The sequence below is a fragment of the Sceloporus occidentalis genome, unplaced genomic scaffold, assembly GCF_023333645.1.
Source record: "Sceloporus occidentalis isolate IW3139 unplaced genomic scaffold, rSceOcc1.0.p SCAF_30, whole genome shotgun sequence".
Classification (NCBI taxonomy): domain Eukaryota; kingdom Metazoa; phylum Chordata; class Lepidosauria; order Squamata; family Phrynosomatidae; genus Sceloporus; species Sceloporus occidentalis.
The window spans coordinates 6,219,527-6,226,969 of NW_028317010.1; positions in this window are offsets into that span (position 1 = coordinate 6,219,527).

The window sequence follows — 7,443 nt, forward strand, 5'->3', positions numbered from 1 at the left end:
CTGCCAGCTCTAATACCCAGCCCGAGGCGGCCACAGATAGGAACAGCCGGCCCTTCCCTGACACGATCCAATGCCACGCGCAGTCGCGATGCCAGGCAGGACGCAGAGATGGCACCTTCATTCACATATAATTCTAAGCACGGACTGTGATTGTCTTTGTGTGCTGCTTCCGTCTAGCACTGTCACTGTGTCACAGCAAAGACTTCAGACAATCTCTTTAGTTCCCAGAACCATCACTGGTAAAATGCAAATGGCTGTAGCACACCGTGTGATGATGCTTGTCTTCCCAGGCAGCACAATGAAAAAGCAGGCAAGAAGGGGGAGGGGAGACGAGAGGACTGGAAATGCTCGTCAATGAGAGAAAATTGGGAATCCTGCTCACTCCGGTACTTTGCCCTTTCATGTAGAAAGATTCCTCATGTATAATCCTCAGATGCAGGGTCCCAGGTAATTATAAAATATGTCAGCTGCGGTGGCAAAGCTCGAGCATCAGCAGCGCAGGCTCCAGAAGCAATGGGAGAAGGAGGGGGTGACACTGGTTTTACTTAACTCTTTCATTGTTGGTTTCCAGAATATGTCAGTGTAGGCAAATAGATGCAATGTTCTCGCGGACGTAGAAACCCAACTGAAACATCTTCCTCACATGCCAGGCATTAAATGCACCTACCTCTGCAACAGCAGAAACGCACCTGATGCACCCGCAGCACAACACAACAAAAAATATTGTGCTTTCCCCACAATCCATTACAAACATCACCTATATCGGAGACTACTGTGACCCCACAGACATAACCAGCTAATCCTTTCAAATCTAAGGGTAGACTGATGTTAACTCCAAATCCCATTACAATTAACCAAGTAATGAATGGTCTTATTGGGAGTTGTCACCAACAGCACCTGGGATACCAGAGGTTTCCATTCCCTGATTGGGTAGTTGGAATCGGCACCATATCCTACTATATCATGTCTTTCATATGATCATTGCAAACGTGGATGAACGTGGATGACCGTGGATTGTCCATTGAATGGAAAATCGAGACGACAAACCAGAGAACGGTATCTGATATTCTGGTGAAACACAGATCAAAGCACTAAACAATGGAAGAGACAACTTGGATGTGAATCCATTCTCCATCTAGCCAGAGACAAAGGAGGTACAGATATCACATTCTGCCTCCCACTGAGACATCTGACACTTATTCGTATTGCAGAATAACATGGTCTCTACCCACTAAAATGCACCAGTTCCTTCCATAACCATACTCATTCCAAACTGGATGACACTGGTGCAATTGCATTCAGTTAGAATGTAACAGGTAGCATGTTGCATTCCTTATTTACATACTAGCAAGCTGCTGTCTGTTGACAAATGAGCAGCCTTCCGACCAATTCCAAATCATGTTGTAAGCTCGTTTTTTCTGTAAGTCAAATTGTTATGTTGCATACTACTTGTTATGCCCTGTTGTACAGCGCTACAGAATATGATGGCACTATATTAAGCAACACATTTAAAAAAAAAATAAAAAAATAATTTTGTATGGAATTTGAAAAACAATGTGAAATCTTGGAAGTGGTAGCAAAACTGTTAATTCAGCCAGAAATCTGTCTCTTTATATACATGTGTTCTTGTTTATAAGAACAAGTACATAATTAAATTAGTAAACAGTGCCTACCATACTAATAACTCCCATTAAGCTCACATTACACCAGTATGCAAAATGTGTCCCTGGGCTGATGGCACAGTAGATCTTGCATCATGCTAGGTCAGTCTTTGGTTAGCTGAGCCCAATGGGATTAGTAGCCCAAAACCAGGTAGAGACCATCTATTGCTAAGCCCTGTCCCACACACTTACTCTTTTGTGATCCTGCCTTTATAAAGGTGCCAAGGCGTATTTGCTGTGTTGCTTGTGTTAAATCTCACCTGAACGATCTTAATCTTGTTACACTGTTGTCCCCATGCACCCTAGCATTAAATGCTGTTGTGTGTATAGCTACAGAGGCAGTGACTGAAACCAAAGGATTTGAGTGAGAGGTTGGAGTCCAGACTGCACAGATGGAAGCATCATATCACACTCACATTAAGAGACCATCTGTCAGGCTGTAACCATTAGCCTGGCACAGGCAGTAGGGTCATATCAAGCTTCTGACCTGAGCAGAGAGTAGGGTACAGTGAGATGATGGGGGATTCGCAGAGTACTGATGTAGCCTGATCAGAATTGTAATCGCTGGGTGTGTGCTGAATTCTTTCTTTGTTTTGTGTACTTATTGCCACAGAAAAGTTGAGCTCTGCACTATATTAATGCAAACAAAGCTTAACAATAATAGTCCTGATTACTGATCGTCTACTTGCCATCCGGCACACCAGTTACAGCGGACATATGCTGGATATGCAGAGCCACACGCAACATGAGTATAACAATGTAATACGCATGAGCACGTATCCAGCTGGTGGCACAATATATGTTACCAGGCGGCCACTAGCCTTAAATTGCCAGGGTTACTTAAAATATCCCAGTCTGGCTCTGTCGTCTCCTCTGTCAAAGGAAACACTGCACTGCAGTACTTTGTAATTCCTTGTCTTTCGATTATCATTGCTGTTAATGCATTGTGTTACTGAATCTTATGCTTATCAAACATAGGATGTCAGAGATTATTCATAAAACTTTTCCTTAACATTACGTAATGTCCCGTAATACAGACCATATTTCATAACCTGTTCTGTGACCTACAATGAACTCTAAACACTTTCAAATATTCTTCCCTATCTTGACTGTGATAATTTAGTGATGTCATACATCTGTTTTTTTTCTTTGCAGGGTTGCAGGCCTGTAATTGGCCTTTGGTATGCCACGTATGTGGCGGCACAAGTACTATATACTGTGAATGTACGGAACTGTAATTATACCGCGACAACAGATCATTCCGACTTTTTGCTGCATTACTGGAAAATCAACCACTCTCAGATATCTATCTATCTATTCACACATATATATCTATATCTATATCTATATATATATCTATATATATATATATATATATATATATATATATATATATACTGTGTATTCCCTTTTCCAGGTGTAAGATACTGCTTTTTCTGGCAACTCGTGAAAGTCGCCTGGTTACTTTAAAGGTCATCCTGTACCTATTGATTTCATTGTTGACCTGTTTTCAACAGAGCAGGCACTGTTCAGCAAACAGAAGGAGACAGTGCAATGTGTTTGTGTCTTGGAACATTGTGGCATCATTGTCTGATGACACAACAAGGAAGAAAGAACAGCTCTAAAGACGTTCAGTGTCTGGATCAAGTAAAAAGGAAATTCACATAATATGTCCGGATGAATTAAAAAAGGCAATTACTTGAGGACTATGTTTGCTTTTCCCAAAATGTAAATATAATTTAAGGCAATGTATATTTCACACAGCAGTATTAGCTTGAATATTAAGCATACTCATTAAGTGAATATGCTTCATGAATATTAAGTACTCATTTTACAATCTCTAGATCGTATTCTTGTTTGAGCAGGGCCGTCCTTGCCTGTTGTTTCTATAAGTCAAAATGCGCTACAGAATATGATGGCGTTATATAAAACAATAAATAATAACAAGTTTTGCTGTCGTTTTATATATCACAATTGATTTGCCATTCAGAGATCTGACTGCCTTTGATTAGTAGACAAATGTTTTGGGATATGGACACTGACGATGAGATGGTTAAATGTATTCTAGGCTATCTTATTAAGGCTACTTTTTGTGTAACATGAATCAAATCATTAAGCCTTTCAATATCGGGAGGGAGGCTGTGCAATAAAAGCAGAGGACTCCTCTGTAAATGTTAAATAATGGTTAGCTTCCCATTTGGTAAAATAAGTATGTACCTAGCGAGGCTCCTACTTTAATACCGTATTTTCCCGAATATAGGCCGCACCCCGCCCCCCCCGGGGTTTCTATGGTGGAGCACCTGCGTGACATAACCTTCCGGTGTTCCACCACCGAAACCCTGGCGGTAGTGCTGGCCCCGCTAAGCACCAGGGAGTCTGGGGGTACATCGGTAAATTGGGGGGGTGGCATATCTAGGGAACAGATTGGCATTTCAGGGGAGCAGAGTGGCATTTCTAGGGGGCATAAAGCATTTCTGGGGAGCAGAGGGGAATACCTATAAGTAAGGTGCATTATGAATTAAAGGGGGGAACCTTAAAATGGCTATTGGTTTTCTAAATTTCTGTTATATATAACATATGCTGACTAACTGCATAATAGATACCAAAAATGTGAAAATACATGTATTCCTGTGCATCTGGTAAAATAATGTTTTACCATTCCACTAATGTGTATTTTTTCTTTAAATGCTACATAGTTCAATACTGTAACACACAGAAATGACATAATTATGACATAATGTGGAATATCATGCTTGCCGGGTCCCTATATTAGAGGACTATTACTTGCCACTAAACGTGGAAATTATTACTGTGCTTCTAGTTGGGACACTCACTTTGAAGTCAACAAGCGTCATTGTAATTTGACCAAACTCAAGCTTGCCGTGTCCAGACAAAACACTTTTTACAAGGAGGCTATTGTCAGAAATAACAGAAATGGGAGACAGTGGGGTTGCTCACCAGGAAATGACAACTCAAAATGTTAATTTATGGCTAAAGTAAAAGGAAATTGTGGGTGTGCAATTTACAGGGAGACAAACGATTCTGCAAATACGTTATTTATATTCAAGTAGTTGCTTAGTTAAATGACATTGTATGTATATTAAGTAGATAATCAGGGATTGTTATTCAGTAACCATCATGTGCGTAATATATTATAATAAAGCAGCATTGTATAATGTTATATAACACACTAGTTACAGGGAATTCAATGTAAGGCGCAGTGCCCAGATCCCCTAACTAACATCCTATTGTATATCAAGCACTGGACACATAGCAACGGGCTTTCTATTGTATTTCTATGGTATAAACTACCCGTTTCCTGGGATATGAAGCAAATAGATTGCAAGCTTGCAAACAGGACTCTCTTCATTTAATGTATCGATTTCTCTTAGTCTGGCAGCTCTAATTTTGTCTTTCTCCTTGTAACAAGCACTGTGTACATGGATGGTGCTATATAAAAAAAATCTTAACAATAATAATAATAATTATTATTATTTTTATAAATTGTTGATCAATATTTCATATTTTATTGTTTTCTGTTTTAATATACAGCTGATGTATATAAACAGCTGAAATAAAGCATCTTTCACTTGACGACCTGTTATAAGACATTCAACTCCCCCATCCTTTAAATTCAACAACTGATACTCTGCAGAACACACAATGTTATTTTCTGAACAGCGTTACCTGATACTGTAATACCATGATATAAAATCTTATAAATCAACATTACTCACCGCATGTGACTCATACGTAGCTATAACAAAGAACGCAAACAAACCACTTGTCTCTATCATGGGAATAGGTTATTACATGAAACTACTGGTTTTCAGGTACAAAGGTCTCAATATAGTTGAAGAGGTGAATCTAAAGAACAGGTGAGGGAATCACAAAGCACACTTTTTTAGTAACTAGAATGCAAGAATTTGTTTAGTGGTCATACTAATGCAAATATTATTTCTAGTTTCAGTGCTAACAATCTGTATAGCAGTCTCTTCCGTACATCTCTTCATGGATATTGTTCGTTTCTCTCATTAGTATTTGTGGATCTGTGATTGCCTGACTTCTTTATTGGACCACATCATATAAATCTGCAATCCTGAATGTTCCTAAAGCTGTCTTGGGATATTATTTTACATTTATCTCCTGTCCTGATGTTATTTCCCTTCTCTGACCCATTATCCTAGCGATAGCGAATCTATGGCACATGTGCCACAACTGGCACGTCAAGGACTGTTGTGGCACAGGGCCAGGTTGCCAACTTTAAATTGGCCCAAAATAAAGGGAGGTCATTCATACAGACCTCAGTTTTACTGCTACCACGACGGCTATTGATGTCACATCCCGGCAATGGAGCACTGAAACAAAGGTCTGTGGGAACAGATCCCCAGCTCCCATCACAGGAACTAACAAAGGTAAGAGATGGGGAGAAAGGAGAGAGATAGAGAGTGAGAAAGAAGAGGGATAGTAAGAAAACAGAGAGATAAAGAGAAAGATACAGGGGAGAGGAGGAGCGGTTGCAGCAGCAGCTGCTATGGGTGTAAGGTGTTTAGTGGCGTCTTAGATGGAACCCATGGGCTGTTGCCATAATGCAGATTATTCTTCAATTCGCTCCATTTCTCACCCAACAGAATTATATAGATATGTCTCCAAAATAAACTGTGTCTACCAAGCAGTGTATGCATGTATGTATGTGTGTGTTAGTATGTGTGTATGTGTATGCAAGTGAGTGTGAGTACGTGCATGTGTGTGTTATGTGTGAAAACAACACTGCACTACACCACGGGTAGGCACCAAAATGCAGCGTTGGCACTTTGAGGTCTACAACTTGGTTTCATGCAGTAAATCGGAAACAATATCGGCTACACCAATGAAGGACAGCAACTTAAAAAAAGGAGAAAAGAGGAGAAATAATCATCCACATCCTGAGAAAGGGACATACAGATGGCTCCTTCCATACTAGTCACTTAACTTGGCTTACTTATACTTCATAAACATCCCGTCACTAAAGCTTCAAGTTATGAATGACTCAAAACATTAACATATCTTCCAATCTCCATATAGCCCCAGGGCTGAGTCTCCTATTGGGCAGTCAGCACATTCTGAGGGTGTATGACATCAACAAACCAATGGTGTTTATAGATAGCACTGAACGAGAAAACTAAGACATGATACAGGACAGTCTGGGGCAGGCCCACTTAATGTTTAACTCTCATCACATTCAACCAGCCACAGCCCCACAGCTGTTGATGGCCTTGGTAAGCACAAACCTCAGCTTGCTATATATAAAATATATGTCATTTCAGTAAAATAAATCAAGCCACAGAGAGCAATTTCTTACTGTACTAAAATCTCCCTTGTAACTGACCGGCTCCCATCCTCATAATAATATATGTCAGTGAAGGGTTAAACAATACCATATAAGGAATGAGAATCTGTATGATGAGAGCGGTGAGACATTGCAGCCTCCTGTGTATCAGGAGCTCATTCTGTAACATGACTGACAGCGGACTGATATGGCAGAGAGAGGTGTTGGTCGCATGCTGCACAGTAGAAAGTTACTGACGTCCGCCTGCTTTTTTATTCCTTTGACACCATTTACCAATAATCTGAATGCCATCACAACACTCTGTACTGGTACTAATACCTTTTTATCATGTCTCTGCGCTTAATTGTCTACCATACATCATTGTGCTCCTTTGTTTACTTTTGCGTGTAAAAAAATTCATATATCTGATCTATCTTCTTGTCTCTGAGAAGATGGTAGATAAATGGAGCAGCC